The sequence below is a fragment of the Ascaphus truei genome, chromosome 8 (assembly GCF_040206685.1).
Source record: "Ascaphus truei isolate aAscTru1 chromosome 8, aAscTru1.hap1, whole genome shotgun sequence".
In the NCBI taxonomy this organism is placed as follows: domain Eukaryota; kingdom Metazoa; phylum Chordata; class Amphibia; order Anura; family Ascaphidae; genus Ascaphus; species Ascaphus truei.
Genome location: NC_134490.1, coordinates 18,450,557 through 18,471,875, shown reverse-complemented (window position 1 = coordinate 18,471,875; position 21,319 = coordinate 18,450,557). Strand labels below are relative to the sequence as shown.

At 44.3% G+C, this 21,319-nt stretch overlaps 1 long non-coding RNA gene across 3 annotated transcripts in view; it reads right to left on the bottom strand.

Moving 5' to 3' along the window:
* LOC142501177 (uncharacterized) overlaps window positions 1-21,319 on the bottom strand; it is a 104,324-nt gene that overhangs the window by 70,808 nt on the left and 12,197 nt on the right. The window contains exon 3 of one of the 3 annotated variants that reach the window (XR_012803440.1): window positions 10,409-11,171. The exons of 1 other annotated variant lie outside the window; for it this stretch is intronic. This is a non-coding gene — a long non-coding RNA (uncharacterized LOC142501177). Of the gene's footprint in view, window positions 1-10,408; window positions 11,172-17,684; window positions 18,650-21,319 lie in introns of those variants that run through there. One more of the 3 variants, XR_012803439.1, reaches the window with a different exon arrangement.

Here is a 21,319-nt window from a genome sequence, read left to right as displayed (position 1 = left end):
TCCCTGCTTCAGCACTGGTGGCTCAGTCTTCGACTGATGTTTCCCACCCCTGTATTACACCATAATCTACGGTAGTTGAATTCTTCTCCACTTATCCCCTTTACTGCTAGAAAGACCTGCAAAAGATTGAGTAGTAATGTGTTCCATACCATCGATTATTTTGGGTTTAAATGAACCGCTCCACTTACTCCGTCCAAAGAAACAGTTTCCTTATCTAATCCTTTTTATTTTATTCACTCTTAATTCCTACTTTTAATTCTGTTGAATTCTCATTTGTACAGATATGCCTATCTAATAAAAGCAAGACGTTCACCCAAATAATGTTTCTGATCCTTCCCGAGCCCCCTGAGTTTCGCAGAATACAACGACCCCAGTCTTCACACCAGTCCCCCCACTGGTTTAGGAAACCTTAATCCCTGGCGAGCCGGCACATGTGAGCAATGTGAATGGGCTGACGGCAATAACCAGTAATTTCAATGTAATGTTGCTGCTTGTGGTCATATTTTTATTTCTCAGAGGGCATTGTAGTTGAACATTTCCTGGATCAGGTCAATTTAGATGGATGCGCTGTTTAAGAATACTGTAAATTTAGTTATGGTTATGTGGTATATGCAAATTGGCAATAATTAAAGCGAAAGATAGAAAAACCCAATGTGACAATCTATAGTAAATAGTATGTAGTTAAATACTAAATAATATTTTCATGAGTTATGCTGCGCTTATAGTGCCTTGCGACCGTGACGTCGCTCCGAAACATACATTGACTCCGTCGCAAGCGCTTATAGTAAGCGAGACGGCGATGGAGCAACCAAAAATTTTGAAGCCCGGTAAATTTTTTTTTTTTTAAGACAGTCGCCACATCTGACTGTCTATAAACCAATCAAATTGTGCGGCCCGCCCCTTTTAGTGATGTCACTGGCCTTGTCGACGGGTGACGTCATCGGTCACGTCTCCAGCACTATAAGCGCAGACTAAGGGTCATTTAGTTAAACCCTTTGGCCAAAGCGTTATAAGCATGCAAGCTGCGTCAAGGCATAACCAAATTTGCAGGTCCTAACACTAAACGTTAAATTAATGCGGCAATCCATGTAGTTTTATTTTTCTTTACATTTTTTAAATACAGTATTGAAGAAGGGGCTTTCCGGAGCTGAACCCCGTTGATTTCAGCTCTGGGGAGCCCCGGCTTCCGGAGATACTTACCACCATAATAGGTGCCAGTAGGCTCTCGAGTGTACATTATGGCGGATTTTCGACGCACTCGCAGCCTGTGGGCCAATAGGAAGCCGTGACGTCACCAGGTACGGCTTCCTATTGGCCCTTGTAACGCGGGAGCTTTAAACTGCAGAAAATGCAGAGATACCGGCACCCCCATCGGAGGTATCTGTGGAAGCAGGGGGTCCCCGGAGCTGAAATAAATGGGGTTCAGCTCGGGAGACCCCCCCGCTTCAACCCTGCCTGTATTAAAAACATGAAAATAAATAAACGAAGGCATGGATTGCTCTTTTAAAATAGTGAAAGGGGCTTAACTCGAGATGTATGTGAGAATGGACTTCCTGCACAGCAGAGTTGATTCATGGAACAGGCAGCCATCTCTGCTGGGGATTTTATAATAATACATTTTAAAAAAAGATTGTGAATGATAAAACACAGAACAATGATTATGATCAAATATGACATAATAATTCTGAGCTCTAAGGGGCAGGGAAATCTTTCCAAGTGGGCCTCATCTGACATCAATACCTATGTTTTTAATCTTTACACGTAGATAGTTGGGTCTCTACATCAGAATTGCTCAACTCCAGTCCTCAAGCCCCCTCAACAGGGCAGGTTTTCTGGATATTCCAGGTTCAGTACAGGTGGCTCAATTGGTTTATAATTCAGCACAGATGGCTCAATCGGTGTCTTCAACTGAGCCTCTGAGCCACCTGTGCTGAAGCTGGGATATCCTGAAAACCTGACCTGAAAACCTGACCTGAAAGGGGGGGGAGGGGGGCCTTGAGGACTGTAGTTGAGCACGGGGGGGGGGAGGGGGGGCTTGAGGACTGTAGTTGAGCACGGGGGGGGGGGGGCTTGAGGACTGTAGTTGAGCACGGGGGGGGGGGGGGGCTTGAGGACTGTAGTTGAGCACAGGTGGGGGGGGGCTTGGGGACTGTAGTTGAGCACCCTGCTAGTACTATCACATGTTATATGTATTTCAGTGCAGACTGTACATTAGGAACATAGAGCACTGCACACTGGAAACGCTCGGAACCAGCTGTTTCACGGATGCACTATAAAGCCCCAATGAAAATACAGCTTGGCCGTCAAGCAACTGGAAAATCTCATTCCTCTTCTGTCCCCTCACCTCCTTATCCCACCCTACTCTTCCTGCGCCCTACTGCATTGATGCTCATGGAGCATTCTTTTGTGACAGACCTACATTATTTTAGTTTTGTTTAAATGAAAACAACTGTGGTTGTATTCCCTGAGCAGAATAGAAGTTGAGTTCATATAAGGGCTGTTGGCAGACACACATGCGGGGATTACTCCTTTTTATTTGGTTTTCTGTTCTAAGTGCAGCGTTATAGAGTGTTGTGTGCGGTGTCTATGCTTTATCCAGACTTGGGGAAGGAATTTTTAGTCCTTTCTATGGATTTGGCTGCAAGTCGGACTCGCTGGATTAACACAATATGAAATTGCATGGTAGTTAAGGAGTAAAACCAACGTACTTTTTTGTCTTCTCATTGTTTAAGATGGGAGACTAACGGGCTGCCAGATGCAGGTAGTGGGTTTTGTGTGTGCGCCTGGCAATTCATTTATGCATTCTTGTAAACTTGCAGAACAAAACGTCTGCGCTGAAAGGCATCCCAGTGTAGACTATTGAATTTTTTTCATCCCCCTAAATTGTGCACTAAGGGCCTCATGCAGAGAGCAGCGCTATTTAAAATTGGAGAGGGGAATAAAAAGTAGGTTTAATGGAGAGTTTTATTCTCCATATGCAGAAATGGGCGAAATCCGCTATTTTTAGCATTACTGCATGTGGAGAATTGTAAATGAGGAGATGCGCGCAGCTGAAAGGGGAAAAAAAATCGCGCATTTTTTTCCCCCCTATAGCCGGCGAGCTCCTGCTTCTTGCCAACTTTTGGCGGAGAAAATTGAAGAAAATCGCGCCAAAAACAGCCGCTAGATGGCGAGCGCGCCTTTCTGAATTCGGATATTTTTCAGACTGGCGAGATGTAGTTTCTCGCCAGCCGCGCGGCGAGATTTTCAAATAGAAAAAAAAAATGGCGCGTTTTTCCTACCTCGCCATTTTCAGCTGTTTTTTGCGCGATTTTCTCCGGAAAATGCCGAGATTTTAAATAGCGCTGCTCTCTGCATGAGGCCCTAAATGGTTTTCCAGAAAACGGTTCTTCAGTTTACGGCAGCACTTAAAAGTGCAATTTCATTGAACCGGGCAGAAAACTACCTTTTTCTAACAATAAATACAAAAATGACTAAAGAGGGTTCCCTAATTAAAAGTTACATTTCTTGGGGCCTTTGAATAGGGAAGTGTTGGTAAATCATGTGTTTTTTTTACCTTTATCCCACCCTGTTCTTATCGGAGAGACAATATGTATGGGGAATGGTGAGGAGGACTCTGGCTGTACAAGCGCTCGCTTACTACACCCTGACATGAAACACAGTAAGGCCTCGTCTAGGGTGCGCGCGCGCGCCGCGATGAAACACGTTGCTGCAATGTGTGTGGCAAGCGTGAGCAAGCGCCTGTGCATGCACGGTGCTTAGCTGCTTGCAGAGGCAAGAACATTTGATTATGCTGCTTGCTGTCGCGTCATGTGAGCGATTCGCCCAATGAGGGCGAACCAGCTCAGTGATGTCATGGCCACGCCCCTGATACGCCCCCCCCCCGTGCGTGCAACTAGCTGGCCATAAATTGCCCAGCAGAGTGTGTGACGTAGCACGCCAGCGCGCTAGCTCCCTGCCGGGCCGCAGCCAGAGGAAATGAAACACCTCCCAAGTTTCAGTTCACCATGTTTACAAAGTGCCTTTAAAATAAATACAATTATTAAAAAAAAAAAATAATAGGTGTCAGATGTGTGTTTAAATAGGCATCCATCACCCACATATAACCCCTTAAACATGTCACTTACATTAGTGCACTTTTGTCCTAGGAGGGATTGCCCATTTGCTTTGTTACAAAAGTAAAGACTGTCCTTCTAGGCGGAAAAGCTGCTATATGGGTATAGGGTATGTCCGTTATCACGGCTTACGTGGCAGCCAACTTTGAACTGTGATCTATATCAAGGGTGCTCAACTCCAGTCCTCAAGACCCCCCACAGGTCAGGTTCTCGGGATATCCCAGCTTCAGCACAGGTGGCTCAATCCGAGCCTCTGATTGAGTCACTTGTGCTGAAGATGGGATATCCTTAAAACCTGACCTGTTAGGGGATCTTGAGGACTGGAGTTGAGCGCCTTTTGTCCTACTGTATATGACACTGGAAATATCAGAGAGGCTGACGTGTACTGTAATTAATCAGTAATCCTCTGTCTCTCCGACAGCACAAATCTTCAGTGTAATTGGCTTCCTAAGAGAAAAAATAAAAACAATTCAATGTTTTGTACAGTAACTTTTTTTTTTTCTTATTATTATTTGTGACTCGCGAAAAGGCATTTATTCTGGAGTGTTGGATCCTAACATATCACAGCCCCTTCTGTAAATGTGTCTGACTAATGCTGACACCATAATTACTTAGCGCAGAGCAGAGACAACAATTTACTTGTGGCAAACTGTCTTCGCTACAAGATGATGGATAAAGATTTGTAAAAAAAAAAAAAAAAAAAAAGTTAAAATTATATATAACACAAAAACAAAACAAAACAACATTTACTCCACTAAATTTAATTTCTTAAACTTGTCACTGTCCTTAGTTCACATTTGCCCTAGGAGAGATTGCCCCTTAACTGACTGACTGCCCATTAACCCCTTCTGTGCCTGAGGCAAGCAATGCATTACAAAGAATTTTATGAATTGAAGACTCCACCCCCCCCCCCCCCCCCCGTTTGCTACTAAAAGGCTTACATGGGCTACCATGAACTTTACAATAAGTCCAAATGCAGTACTGCTGGTGACATACAGCTTAACTATGTGCACCTGTTCTTTCTCTCTCCTCTCTGTTCCTCTCTGCTCTCCCATCCCCCTCCCTCCCTCCCTCCTCTCTTGATAGAATTATTTTTTCTTGACCATATATAAACCAGCCCTCTCCTCCCTCCCTCCCCCCTCCCTCCCTCCCCCCTCCCTCCCTCCCCCTCCCTCCTCCCTCCCTCCCCCTCCCTCCCCCCTCTCCCCTCCCTCCCTCCCCCCTCCCTCCTCCCTCCCCCCCTCCCCCCTCCCTCACCCCTCTCCCCTCCCTCCCCCCCACTCCCCTCCCTCCCCCCCACTCCCCTCCCTCCCCCTGAGCTCTGTAAGCTGGCAGCAGGGATCTATATTTAGGACTTCTCCATGGGATATTCTGCCAGCCCTGTTGACTGCAGTGCAAATGTCACACAGACTTTCAAGTGCTAGTGGACTGTCCTGCTGCTATGGTTTTTTTTTTTAATGACGGTCCCCCTGGCCCATTCTGCAGAATATGGACACAGTATGAGCTCTATTCGACTGTTTGCTGCTCTCATTCACTCCTAGAATACACTCTCTTTATTCATTCCCTTCAGTGCCAAGTGTTTGGTCAGCAGCAAGGCTTGGCTTCCAGGGTCATGTCCTCTTCCTGCCTCCTGCTGGTGGCCATGCCACGGGAGTGGAAACATGCCACGTAGACAGTGGTCAGTGTTTGCTGGTACATGGAGATGCAGGCGGGAAGTGCCATTACTTTTTAGTATGTATAATTGTATCGCTATATAGCGCCAACGGTGTATGCAGCAAAATTGCAATACCGTGAAAATAAGGTCCACGATACGGGGAAAAGAGCAGCAATTCCTTTTTTTTAAAACATGAGGCAAAAGGAAGACACTGCCGTGCAGAGCTTACAATCTAATTGATATGTAATGCGAGACCGACACAGTAAAAGGAAAAAGTGCATTTGTTAAAAGGGCAAGTCAGGGAGAGAGGTCATGTGCACCTGGAGTCGGTAGGATAGGCATCGAGCAAGGGTGCTCAACTCCAGTCCCCTCTCTCTCTCCAGGGGTCTCTCTGAATGAAGTACAAAGCGCCTTAGTCCTGCACACAGACGAGGACGTTGTTGGGCGTATGTCGCATGTCCCAAAAGCCTCTAGTGCAAGGGTGGCCAACTCCAGTCCTGAAGGACCACCAACAGATCAGGTTTGACTAAGCCACTGATTGAGCCACCTGTGCTGAAGCAGGGATATCCTGCAAACCTGACCTGTTGGTGGTCCTTGAGGACTGTGAGTGTGCCACCCCTACCCCAGTGTGTCAATTCCTGTGACATTCAACAAATCTCAGGGCACTGAAGGGGTTAATGCGACTTTTTCCCCCTTATGCACTAGCAATTAGGAAGTGCATGCTTAAAAATCTATGGTCTATTGTCCTTATTTAAAAATGGCTGGCCTTTCTCTCTGCAGTTGTAGCACATGTATTTAGTGAAGGTGATGGCAGGAGAAATGTAAACAAAAACAAAGAACAGCAGCACTCTGTAGATACAGGGAATGAGTATTCATGAACAGAAGTAGTACTGGAAACAAGCTCACCACAGCCCAGAGTGCGCTACAAGGTCGTGTAAAGGATGCGTGTTGAGGTTTTGTCTTGTAGCATGGCTGCTTAAGTTTGCCAGGCTAAGCTATCCCTTTTCAGACCTGGACGGAACACATTCAAAGGGAGAATTCATCAGCTCGCATCAGAATGTCCACTGTACATGAGCTAGAGGTCAGTGTTCCTTTAATGCAAAGAGGTCCTAGACTTCAGTCCATCTAGAGCCAAACGTGGTGTAGTTTTACCAATATGATTGTATTGGGCAAGTTACTTGTTTGAATTGAATACAGTAAACAGACTTGCAGATTTGTTAGCAGAAGATTTATTTAGTCCCCGTTCCTCTCCTACTGCCTTTTTTTTGGGGGGAGGGGGGGGGAGGTGAGTCTTGATGACAGGATTTGATGACCCATATATTAGGGAATCCTTATTTTATTTTTTTAAATTATGTTAAAGATCCTGTTAATTTAAAAATGAGAATACAAAAAAGTGTTTAAAACATTGCAATGTTTACGCTAGAGTTCCACTGATGTAATGGTTTTTCAATTTTGTTTTAAGATTGATTTTTGCAATGTTTAAATTTCTTGCCCCCTAAATTTATTGCTGAAAAAGTCACTATAGCCTCGGTCCCCGTGGTCCCCTGTTTGTCCCCTTACCTTTCCATAAGCAGAGGAGGCGGGAGGGATGCGCAGTAGTAAGCACAAGCAGCGTCCTTTAGGAGTATAGCACAGCAGGGGAACTACAAGTCTCAGGGGCTGCAGACCACATGTTGCCAGGCAGGCAATAGAGCTGAGGGATAAATGGCAGTTAGAATTGTGACAGTTGGAGTTCTGACAGTTAGGGGGACTGGCAGTTAGTGTGACTGGAGCCAGGACAAAGAAAGGTATGGTCTGGGTGTCAGTGGCACCCAGATTAGGCCAGATTAACCCTTTAGGTTCAAGATAGGCCTCACTCACCTAATCAGATTGTGGCTGCTACAGGGAAACCACTAGCTAGCGACATTTCCCCTGTAGCTGTATACAGTTAGTGTATAGTGCCATTTTGAAAACACCGCTGTGGCGATTTGCGACGGTGGTCTGTGGCCGGACCACCACCATACTATCATAGACTATCAAAGGTGAGACCCTCCTACCGGATCACACCACGCAGAGGTGGAGGCTTCACTGACATAGATTTTCGCTGGATCAGTGGATCCCTTTTGCTTTTCGGCCATACCCGGGCAGGTACCTCACAACGTGCACCAACTGTAGCACTTTTAGTTACTGTGGGCAGCGCTGTCACACATTGGGTGGGTTGACTCTTCTGGACACCAGGGAGGTTGGGTGCCCAGGGGCACCTCAGTACTTTGGGGAAATCCCATCAGGGGTGGACACTCGGTTGGAGGGCACGTTGGGGCTATGGCCATGCAAGGCCTATACTGTATGTGGATAGTGATATACCTAATTTTACCTGTGTTCAGTAAACTGTTATTAAATACGAGTGTGTGATCTTATTGTATTGGGTCCTGTGAAGGGGTTATCCGGTGCTGTCAGGATCCCTCACAGGTGGAGGCACTGTCACCAGATGGATCAGGTACATCCCGGGCTCCCAGCAGCGGAGGTTCAGGCCTCCTGTGAGCCACAGGTAAAGCACCACATAAACTCCGTTACCGCCACATTTGCCAAGCAGGGGGGAAATAGCGCTACATCACTATAGTGAATTTCATGAATTATGATAAATATATACACTCTTAAAAAAAAAAAAAAAAAACTTAATTAGATAATTAGATATTTTTACATATACAAAATTTTACTTGAAAGGGTGAACTGCTCCGAAATAAAGGGTTAATGAAAAGGTATCAAGATGCTGAGCATCATTTTGTTTAGGGAAGTGCTAGGGCAGGGGTGCGCAAACGTTACTGTTTGCGCCCCGCTTCCCTTAAGGGCTCTGAGCTTCGGCGGTGTCATGTGATGTCGCATTGGCATGGCGTCGCATTGGCATGGCAACGCGTTGCCATTTGATGCCGCGTTGGCATGGCGACACGTTGCTGAAGAGCTGAGCCCAGGTGAGAGAGACTTGGGCCTCGTCCATAGTGTAGGAGATGGCGTGAGTGTAGTCGCTCGCGCTGAAATCACACAGTTTGATATGTGACTGATGTAGCTGATATGTAACATTGAATTACTAAGTGTAACACATTATTGTTACAGCTTTCACAGTACTAGACAGTCAGCTGTTAGGAATACAGCAACAGATCTGTTTGTGATACTTTGTTGCCAAGAGGCACAGCTCAAAAAGGTGTGTGTCAGTCTGTTTCAAAAGAAGTGGACTTCCTTAATGGTAAAAAAAATTAATAAAATGCACACAGTATTATCTAATACTACAGAATTGATTAATTTGAAAAAGAACATAGGGAATGTGTTATGTTTTGCTGCTTTAAACTGCCAGGTCTGAACTGTTCTTTAAATTGTCAGAGAAAGGGGGAAAAAAAACGAATTGCAATGTATTTTTTTATGATTTCTTCTATAGATTACATTTTTCATTGAAAATAATGGTTTGCTTTAACAAGGGTTATCTAGCAAATTTAGGCTGGGCAGAAAATAGTGCCAAATGTATTCAATATAGAAAGGTAAAGAAATGAAATGGGTCCATGTCTGTGTATATCTATACATTACATTTATATAGCCTAAGTTCTAAGGAGAAATGTAATTCAAATTGCCCACTTGCTCCTCCGCTTGCCCCAAAATCACCCCCCACCCCCACACACTGAAACTGAAAGTATCACTTAGATGCGCCCCAATTAGAAGGGATCAGTGGAGATCATAAGTGGGACATATTGGCATTTGGCCATAATGCTTTTGGGATCTTTGATTTCTCAGTAGAAAACAATTGGGGAGATGAGCCCCCCCCAAATCACAATATGTGCTGCAGAGGAATCCAACAATGTAAAGTCCATATACTTGATGCAAATCACTCCGGATAACAAAGAGTTAATTAAGTGGTAATATCAACCTTGCTTCACCCCTATTTGAGGGATTAGCCTATCGACAGGAGAAAAGGTTGACCGGAGCTGGTCTCTCGACCAACAGCGGACCCCTATATATGAAAACCCCGCATTGATGGCTATTTCCCTGGGAGGTTGAAAAACTGAAAAGTCACTTACTCAATGTAGTATTTCATCCGGATTGGCGTGCTCCAAACTGTGCAAGGAAATAACGAAAAGTTCTTCTGCAGGGAGAAAAAAACAGCGAGCACTGCATGCAAAAAGTATGGCGACTGGACTGTGCTGTACAAAAAAGCCTTTATTTAATCCATAAGCAAAAAAGTGGAATAAAAGAGGGAAATAGTCCCACCCGCCGGTCCGGTTTCCCTCACGTGTCCTGCCCGTGTCCAGTGAGTCATGTATGTCTTGTTTCGTAAGTAGATGTAGTGTGTCAAGTCAGTCAAGTGTTTATGTACCTGCCCACGTTAACCGGGGCGTTTCGTCAAATTATTGTTCACTGGTGTATGATATTGGGTTGTGATGCAATGTAAGAATTGTAAAACCAAATAAAAATGAAAGTTATAAAAAAAAAGAAGAGGGAAATAGGTCCCCTGTGCGCTCAAACGCGTTTCACCCATACAGGGCTTTGTCAAAGACAAGGCTTTGACAAAGCCCTGTATGGGTGAAACGCGTTAGAGCGCACAGGGGACCTATTTCCCTCTTTTATTCCATTTTTTTGCTTATGGATTAAATAAAGGCTTTTTTGTACAGCACAGTCCAGTCGCCATACTTTCTGCATGCAGTGCTTGCTGTTTCTTTCTCCCTGCAGAAGAACTTTTCTTTGCTTTCTCAGCTAAACACATTTGTAAAGCTGTGGTGTGGTCATTTTGCAAAGGAAGTGTGAACCGCTGTTGTAACTCCCATGCTGACGGAAGTGGGATTATTCTGACATAGATGTAACGTAAAGCAGGGGTGCGCAAACTTTTCAGTCTGCACCCCCCGCCTGCTCTCCTCACATGCTCGCGTCCTCCCCTTAACTTTGCTCCGGCGGCACATGACATCACGTTGCCATGGCGACGCGTCAACCGAAACCTTGGTAAAAAAAAATGTACAGTTGCCTTGCGCGGTCCCCCGGCCTTTAATTCAAATGCCTTGGGTAAGAGCGCGGGGCCTCTATCCGCCGCGCCCCCTAGTTTGCGCACCCTTGATGTAAAGGATGTCTTTAGATTTAAGGCTTCTAAACAAAAAATCCACTGGCTCATAGCATTATTGCGTGATTAAGTCTGTACTATATTACTGGGCTTGTACTACTACGGAGAAACATAACCAATCTTGTGCTTGCTAATTTGTTACATTAGATACCATTAGCTGTGCCTCCTTCCCATTCACAGCACTTTCCATGTGAATAATTATGTGAATTCATGACAATTCTTCAGGGATCTGCAGCAACCTTGTGACGTGTGTACTTTCTTTATCTAATTATCCATCCCCTGGAAACGGCACATAAGATGCAGACGTCTTGCAGAAGCTCTCTGCCACCTTACAGAAAATAAAACATAAAAGTGAATGTGTGTGTATATAACAAAAGATAAAAAGCCCAAATACTACATCCTATATGACAAGTTATATAGTTAAATACTTATCTGTCCTGTCATATGGACGGGTCAATACTTTGACCAAAGCATTGTAAGCTTGTAACCATGCTACGGTGTACCCTTAGTACAGGTCCTAACACTGTCTGTAAACACTCTCTTACCTCTAATGGAGGGAGAAATGTCTCACAAGACCAGTCATTCACAGGTGCATAACAAGATCTGCTATTTAAAAGGGGGATGGGTGATCTTAAAACCAGGGAGGATGGGTCACAAACCTCAACAATTGTTAGCAATTGACATTTACAAACGCACGCAATCTGAGCTTGTAGGGATTGTATGTATATGTATATTCCTGCAGGCCACTCCATTTCACTGGGCCTTCCTTAGTGAATATAAGTTACACTTAAAATCCCTTCTGCCTGGGATAGAACAAAAAATCAGGTATATTTATTAATTCTAATTGGAATTAGGGGACGTGTGATGAATGCTTTCAGTTTCTCCGTTGGGTGTGGGTGAGACAGTCAGGATTGTAAGAGGGGGAATAGCAAGCATAAGGGGTTATTCACTGTTATGGAGCTGAGCATAGAACTATGAAAACTCCCATTAACTTCTATTGTAGTTTCTGTGCAATAGTGCCCAGATCTGCCCAACTTCCATGGTCCCAGTGACATCACAAATTGAAGATGGCCTCTTTTTTGGAGAATGCATGACATTCTCATTCATTGTGTATCCCATTTAATGCTTTACATATTAGCACGTTAAAGTCATATTTTATTTTGTATACAAGATAGAACTGGCTTAATGTCTTTAAAGTTTGTGTTCTGCATTGAAGTGTAAAAATTGACAAATCATTTTGCTTGCTTTTTACCTTTAATCTGTGGCTTGAGGTCTTTCCCCCATTTTATGACTACGCCAGACTTTTTTAATTTTTGTAAGTGTTACAGATTGTCAGTTGTACTATATAAACCTGTGGTGTCCCGCAAGGCTCTGTTCTGGGGCCCCTACTCTTCTCAGTGTTCATTAATGATCTTCCCACAGCTTGTAAGGAAGCCTCAATACACATGTATGCAGATGACACAATCCTGTATGTACACAGCCATAGCCTCTCTGCCCTTCAACACATACTTCAGTCTGACTTTTTGAGACTCGAAAACTGGATTTCCCAAAACAAACTGTTTTTAAACACTGACAAGACGGTAACAATGGTATTTGGGACCAAGACTAAATTTGTAAAGCTTCCAGTGACAGAGCTCCTGATTAGAACCAACGCTAACACCACCCTAACCCCTGTCACTAGTTTTAAATAACTGGGCTTATGGTTTGACTCCCACTTAACATTCGGGATGCACATTGATACCCTGACAACCAAGACCTATGCCAAACTAGGGGTACTTTACAGGAACAAATCCTCCCTAAGTCTCCTGGTCAGAAAGCGTATTGCACAGCAGATGCTAATGCCAATTATTGACTATGGAGACATAGTATATGGCTCGGTTCCTCAAACCCACCTTAGCAAACTTGACACCCTCTACAATTCAATTTGTCGTTTTGTTCTCCAATGCAACTACAACACACATCACTGCGAAATGCTCAAAGAACTAGATTGGTCATCACTAGAGTCTAGGCGCAAAGTTCACCTTTCCTGTCTCACCCTCAAATACTTTCTGGGCAAGCTACCCAGCTACCTGAACAAGCTCCTCACCCCTACCACATGCAGTACCTATCACCTGAGATCAGACTCCAAAAGACTATTCATGGTCCCAAGACTCAACAAAGTATCCGGACGTTCCTCCTTCTCCTTCCGTGCACCCCAAAACTGGAACAACCTACCAGAGACTCTCATATCCACCACCAACTTAAGTTCTTTCAAATCTAAGGCTGTCTCACACTTTAATCTGGTCTGTAACTGTTTCATACGCTCATAATATATATTTTCTTTAACTGTGCATGCAATGTCTTGTATATAATGTATACCTTGTTCATTTATGTAACTGCATTTGTAACCATGTATTATTTTGTTTTACTCTGTGCCCAGGACATACTTGAAAACGAGAGGTAACTCTCAATGTATTACTTCCTGGTAAAATATTTTATAAATAAATAAGGTACATACATAAGAAATCTTTTGATTAAGTCCCCTGCAACATTGGCTGGGGATTTAGACCAGGGGTGCGCAAACTGGGGGGCACATGATTTTCCAGGGGGGGGGGGGGCCCAAGTGGGTTACAGAGGCTCCGCGCTCGAGAGGGGGTTTGGCCTGGGATTAAAGGGGTTACACCCCATTTGGCCACCCCCTACTCTCACTTGGGGAGCAAGGGGTTAACTGGACTGGGGTCCAGTAATATGTTTTTATCTTGCTTCAGAATCCTAATGTATATTCCCCTGTAAAAATGTATTGTTTCTGTTCCAGTGTTTGCACCAACACATACACTGGGATTGATGCAGGAGGCTTAAGGGGTTAATGAGCTACAGTTTAGGAAAATACAAATGTGTGGTGTCTTTTCAGAAATATCTGAGCTTCAAAAGGCTTGATTGAAGTTGGGTGTGAAAAGTACAAAGGGGGTTTAGTTATGTTAATACCGAAGTTGTAGGCCAAGGGTATATTGCTGGTAGAGACAGCTAGGACCCATGTCTGGAGCATTGGGTGTGAAATATAGCACCTGTGACAAATGTTCTCTACACATAAGGCCCAGCTTCAAAGGATTTCTTGACAAGGGGTTTTATTTGGGCCAGGGGTGCGGTTACACAAGGAGATATCAGAATGAGTGACATTATTAAATATAAGAATATTAGGAGATGTCCTTGGCTGAACGTGCAGAAAGCTAGATGTGTATTCGTGGGACCGATTTGCACATAATGATTACAGACACATGATGTCTAGCAGGTACTAAGAGACAGATATTAATATCTCTCTTAATTTTAATATTACACTGTAATATTTAGTCTCATTGGGAGCGTCATGCGTGCCGGAATGTATTCATATGTCTCGCGTACCAGTAAGTACTACTGAACTGAAGTTATGAAGTTATTTAGATAGGAAAAGCAGTTTTTAAACGTCCTTGGGTGGGAGGAGTTTTACTCTAGGGAAGACTGTCAACCTCCCCACTGATTTATGAGAGGGTCTGGGTTTAGGTTGTGTTCAATTGGAAATAATTGCATATAAATGAGGCTCAGCCTATACTCTGGGTCTTTGTGATTTTCAAGATTGCTGTATGAACTGCCAGTCCAGATTTGACTGTTTCATCATTCCATCTTAAGTAAGTGTCTATATTTTGTCTGTTATTTGTATATCTCGTGTGTTCACCTTTTTCAAGGAATAAATTATATTTTATCATATCTCAGCTGTGTTCAGTTCAACCCAGGTATTTTTGGTGTATATTATATCTTGTCATAAAGTTACCGTGACAATTAAGTCCCTTGCAACATTGGCTGGGGATTTAGACCAGGGGTGCGCAAACTGGGGGCTCCCGATTTTCCAGGGGGGGGGGGGGCAAGGGGGTTACAGAGGCTCCGCGCTCCTCCCCAAGGCATTTAAATCAAATGATGCGGGAACGCGCCAGGCCTCTGTAACGCACTTACCTTGGCTTCCAGCGACGCGTCATTTGATGCCGGAGCCAAGGTAACGGGGGGGGGGGGAGCGGGCCTGGGTGGCAAAGGGGGAAACATTTGCGCATCCCTGGTTTAGACCAATAGACAGCCAGAGAACCACTTGGTGTGAGAGTATTTTGGCAAAGCAATGACAGAGGAGCAGGATCTGTGTGTGACTGTTAAGACAGGAAGTGAGAACAGTGAAGTTTGTGTGCTAAAAGGAAATAGAGATGATAGATTTGAAGAAAAGGACAATAATCTATGCAAGCGGCCTGCAAGATGAATCTCCGATGGCATATCAAGAAGTTGTTTTTATTCTTTAATATCACCCACAAACTTAAACATAAGAATATAATATTTACAAATGTGAGGATGAGATAACATTGTGTCTAGGTGACGCTCTGAAGTGGGAGCACTCGTTGAAAGTGGTCTAGGGCACTGCACTACCTCACCCCAAAACAATTCAAAAATAGATTGCAAGAATTCATTGGGTCTTTTATTATTCTCTTTGCAGAGCTTGATTATTTTTCCGCACAATAAATTTTTTTTTCAAGTTTTTAAAGTTTAAAATATAAATACAGGTGTGTATATATATATGTTTTTTTTTTTTTAACTTGGGAGTTTTAAAGATGGGCAAAACCAGATGTGTGAAATCAGAACCTTGCATTACAAAAATGCAAAATTATGTTACATGATTTACAATGACGTAAACTAAGGGGGAAAATAATAATCCACAAACACACAGCCGGAAACCTCTTCAAATAAAATTATTAATAATAAAACCGGGTGGAAGGGGAAATCACATGGCCATTACTACCATTTTTAATACATAATGTACCTCTTGGAGCAGGGTGATGTAGAGCAGGGGTACTCCAGTCCTCAAAGCCTCCCCTCAGGGTATCCCAGCTTCTGCACAAGTGGCTCAATCAGAGGCGCAGTCGAAGACTGAGCCTTTGATTGAGACACCTTTTGCTGAAGCAGGGGCTGATTGAGCCAGTTGTGCTGAAGCAGGGATATTCTGAATTCCTGACCTGTTTGGGGGGGGGCAGCTTTAGAACTGGAGTTGAGCACCCCTGGTGTAGACACAATGGCAGGGATTCACCAAGCCTCGATGTTGGGTTTCTTACCCCAATCCAGTTTACTGCCAGATCAGTGGGTGATACCCTGCCTCATGACTTGATGAATCCCAGCCAATGATTCTTTGCCTTAAGCACTAACATTCTGATTTTACTATATGGCCAATACTTCATGGTCCTGTTTTATTTTACTATATGGGACTTGGACTGTTCTGTTCCACACTACATCATTGTAAATCACATAATGTTCATTGACTTGCCAGTGATTTCTGTGCTAAGGCAGGTGTGGGCAACTCCAGTCCTCAAGGGCCACCAACAGGGCAGGTTTTTTAGATATCCCTGCTTCAGCACAGGTGGCTGTCATTTACTGAGCCACTGATTGAGCCACTTGTGCTTGGAGCAGGGATATCCTTAAAACGTGACCTTTTGGTGGCCCTTCAGGACTGGAGTTGGCCACCCCGGTGATAAGGTACAGTATAGTCCATGTTATTGCCCTCCAAGGCTTTGAAGAATGGCTCCATAGTGCATGGAGTATCATGCGCTCCACTCCCTTACACCCACCCACCACTTCACCTTCGCATAGCCAAGTAAAATGAAAAGATGACCCCATCGCTACCTTTTGAATGGAGGTGCAAAGCCACGAGCCAGTCGCCCTACATCAGTTTTTTTTCCCCATGTGTATAGTGTGTGGTTGGTAATATTTCTGGGTACAGCACATTTTTGTCTGGTGTTTGCATGCTTGCTTTCTAGTTTTGTCGTAATAGTACAGTAACATGATAACATAACGTGACCTGCAGAGAGTATCGCTCTCTATTCTTCCCCCCTCCCCTTTCCTCCCGCCTCTTTAAAAAAGTGTGTACACGCGCGCATACGCACGCGCACATACACATACACACATACACACACACATACACACACACATACACCACACACACATACTACACACACACATACACCACACACACATACACCACACACACATACACCACACACACATACACCACACACACATACACCACACACACATACACCACACACACATACACCACACACACATACACCACACACACACACACACATACACATACACACGCACGCGCATGCACGCGCACACATGCACGCGCACACACACGCACGCGCACACACATACACACACGTGTGTATATACACACATATATACACGTGTGTGTATATACATACACACACACACACACACACAAACCCAACACAACACTAATATTACATTTTGTATTATAACATGATTGTATATTTTGTGTGTACACACTTTTTTGTTGGGCGCATCTAAGTGATACTGGGGCTGCCTGGTTGTTGTTACAGTGGGAAACCGATACCTGGCTATTTCTCCCTGTATGGCTGCGTCCTGTCAAGCCATACTAGATTGAGACAAAGGAAAGTGCTAATGGGCCTGCGTTCATTGCTCTGAGGCTGATGGTCTTCAATGCACCACCTGCCAGATTACTGGCACACGTGATAAGTGGATGCTGCTGACAGATTGGAAGCAGACGTGTGCAGGGGTGCATCTGCCTTTTCCCTTCAAGCCTTGAGCACCAGTTCCACTTGCTCAGCCCTAAAAACATAATTATTATATATTTTTTGCAAAAATTGCCCTTTTATCTTATTTCATACTTATCACATCATCCTGATGTATGGTATTTTTCTTCTAAGCTGCTCTTATGAATTGCTTTATACCCCATCTTAAAGATGCTGTCTTTCCTAGAACCAAAATGCATTCATGGCAGTGCCTAGTTGAAAGATGTAGATGTAGGTGACTGACATGCCGTTTACAAAAATCGGACACCTACAAGTATTTTTCCATTGATTTTTTTTTCTTCCCAAAATATGTTTTGTAAACCCGTTCTAAGCATGTGAAACAGAGACATGGGAGGTGTTTTTGTTTCCTCTAGATACCCCTTTTGTGGGATTATTACTGCCATGGATCACTGTGAAGCATTCTGTCTGTCTGCAGCACAGCGAATCCCTGAACACCACACATTACATCTGAGAGAAGGCAACACAGGGGATTCCTCTGTGTGCTCAGATCTGCACTGCAGAACTCCTCTCACTGCAGCGTATCTGTAGGCAGCTGACAAAGCCCTTTTTTTTTGTGTGGTTATAATACGCCGGTACGAAACTCATTTAACCAATCCACATAAAGCTTTAACTGTTCACATTCACACATTGCATCTCTTGCACAGAGCTGTTCCATTAATATCCAACAAAATAAATACTGATGCCACACCGACTTCTCAATTCTTCCATTGCAGGGGGGGGGGGGGGGGTGGAGCGGCTTGCCTTCATCCAGTAATCATCCACCATTGATTTACATTTGACATACACAAGGTTTAGATGGATTCAAAGGGTCACTCCCCACCTGCATTCATAACCTCTCATTTAGGACAATTTTGTTGCAGAGTAGTGCAAAACCTCACAATGTTTTGGGCGTGTCAACTGCACTCTTCCTCCATTCAGAAAGGGGGTGATCTTATTAATTGATGGACGGTCGTGTTGCCTTAACCTTTATGTTGCCGGAAGCTTGGTGGAACCGCAACACCCCTGGACTAGTGATCATAGGACATGATCGTTTCCGGCCCGATGTCATCGAAATTGGAGAGGCTCCTCTTGCGTTTCGATCGGGCCCTCCACTGCAAGAGTGATCAGTCTGATCATCTCTCAGAAAACCAACATTTTCATGATGTAACTGGTATGTCAACAAGGGCGTTTGGTGTGCCAGGTACGTCTATAGGGCGGTGAAAAAGATAAAGGGTTAGAGTATAATTTTAAATCCTAGTTTTCTCTGCAATACATTGGGGAAGATAGTGCATAAGAAAAGGCATATTTAAAGGAGCGTAGGGTATACAAATATTATGGTTGAAGTGTTTGCTTGTAATGGATTACTTGATGCTCTATACAAGGAGTGGCCAACTCCAGTCCTCAAGGGCTGCCAACAGGTCTGGTTTTAAGGATATCCTTGCTTCAGCATAGGTGGCTCAGTAAACGATTGAGCCACCTGTGCTGATGTCCTTAAAAACTGACGTGTTGGTGGCCCTTGAGGACTGGAGTTGCCCACCCCTGCTCTAAACATTTGTTTAGATCGGTTTTGTGTGGAATCAACACTGGATCCAACAGGCTACGTGCACATCTAATATGTATACTTCTTGCTGCAGGAAAAGTCCCAAGTGTTTGCCGGCGGAAAAAGGTTTCTCCCCTAATTTATGAAGGAACTACAGGAAAGTCGGATATGCATCGAAGCAATATCACTTACAACTTTATAATGCAGTTACATTCCTGACACATCTGTAAACGAGGGTGAGATGACGGTTAAAAGCTTAACACTTCGAGTACCTGCAGACAGAGCCTGAGTGGCATTGGTCTTCCAGTACTCAGCCACGCAATGCCTTGGTGTAGTGGTCACGTGGTCGTGGGCAGGCCCCCCAGGAGGTGAACATAAGTGGAGGATACTCCACTTACTTTCCGATTGCGTTCACAGCTCCGTTGGATCTACCCTTGGTACAAAGCATTTAAAGCAGCAGTCCAAGCTGCTCGGGGGTTCACTAAATGGCGGTCAGTGCAGCAGAAGAGGATTCAAAGATGTCTTCAGTTTAAGAGAATTATCCATTTTCGTGTGTGTGTGTGTGTGTGTGTGTGTATGCGCGCGCGACCCTGGCACATAAAATGAGTCCCTGACTTTTATGCTGAGCGCCACTGTAACTGTGCATCAGTTATCACCGCGAACAGCAATAGCGTTCTCCAGCATCCATGCCTGATGCTGCTTTGCGGCCTCTCTGACTGGCGGTGATTGACAGATCAGTCACTGGCACTGCGCTGCTTAGTGTGTGTGTGTGTGTGTGTGTGTGTGTGTGTGTGTGTGTGTGTGTGTGTGTTTTTACCATTTGAAAATTGTGTGTGATTCTTTTTATACGCTATGTGAGTTATAATGATCCCGCTACACCATGATGTGGGTGCTTGTTGTTCTTCTTTCCGTGGTGTGTTTGTATGTTGGAGGGCTACAGCACGGGCAGATAAAGCTAAAACCTGGAATAAATAAATACATGAAAACAATAAAGTACAAGTAAAACGGGGCTATGTTTCATGCCCGTCTGACCCTTTTTGTCAAACTAATCTCATAGTCCTTTTTTAATAGGATTGCATTCATTCTGATGCTCACAAGTCTATCCCGAGATCCTCCAGGTACATCAGGCTTTAGGAATAGCCTATGAATTTCCAGACACAAGCACTAAATATATGATTGGGATAATGTGTATGTTACCCCGACACATGGTCTGACTGAGGGTCAGTCATCACCGGTATATGTCAGGGTATATGTTTCGAACTCCTGCCTTAAAGGTGACCAGGTGAGAGTAATGCAGATCAAAAGGGTGGAGCGGTTCCCCAAGTACGTCAGGCACACCTAGGGATGTCCCCTTCTTTACAGCTTACAAGGGAAGCCATCCCATTGCCCCAACGTTCCACAGCATAAGCCCCTCATGGCGAAGCAGCTGGGTGATGTACGTCAAAGCTAGGACAGCATGCGGGCGATACAGGTGTCTTGCCCTTGTATGCATGATGAAGGATTATGCGTCTCTCAAGAAATCCACAGGCAAGTGGAGCTTTGCTTGCTGGAAGCAGGATACAATATGTTCTGCATTACTGAACCTAAACCCTTTGCTTCCAGAAGTAATACACTGATGGAAAAGGGAGTGAAGGACATTGTTTGAGTTTGGGTGTACTGTTATCTTTACGCTCCTGAAAATGAGCATGTTGCATTGGATATAGATGCTGATCAGTAGCCAAAACATTGAAAAGTTGTTTTCTTTTAAAAGTGAGAGTCATCATTTTTGGTTCTCTAAGCAGATCAGGTCATACAGTATGTTGGAAATGGAACCTCACATTGCAATGTATCACTTTTCAGGTTATAGGAATCCCAATGAGATCTCGTCGTTTTAAAATACATGTGCACGTGCTCTGTCACAATCCATACCACTTTGATTGTAAGATCTTGGACAGGATTTCCTTACATCAATGTCTACTGCTCTTATGTGTAAGAACCTTCCCGTACTCTAAATCAGGGGTGCACAAACTTTCCCCCCTGCGCCCCCCTGTCTGTACTCCCACCCCCCTCCATACCATGTCTCCGGCGTCAAATAACGCAGCGGGGTCACGTGACGTCACATTGCCATGGCAACGCGTCGCCGGAGACAATGTAAGTGAAGTCACAGATGCCTCACGCGATCCCCTGGCATTTAATTTAAATCGCTGTGCCCCCCCCATGAAAAATCTTGCGCTCCCCCCAGTTGCACACCCTTGCTGTAAATGATCTGCAAGCTTTATATTGTAAAATGCTTCACAAATGCTGTTGCTCTACAACTTGTTGAACAGAAATATGGCAAACTGAAATAGCTTATCCAAT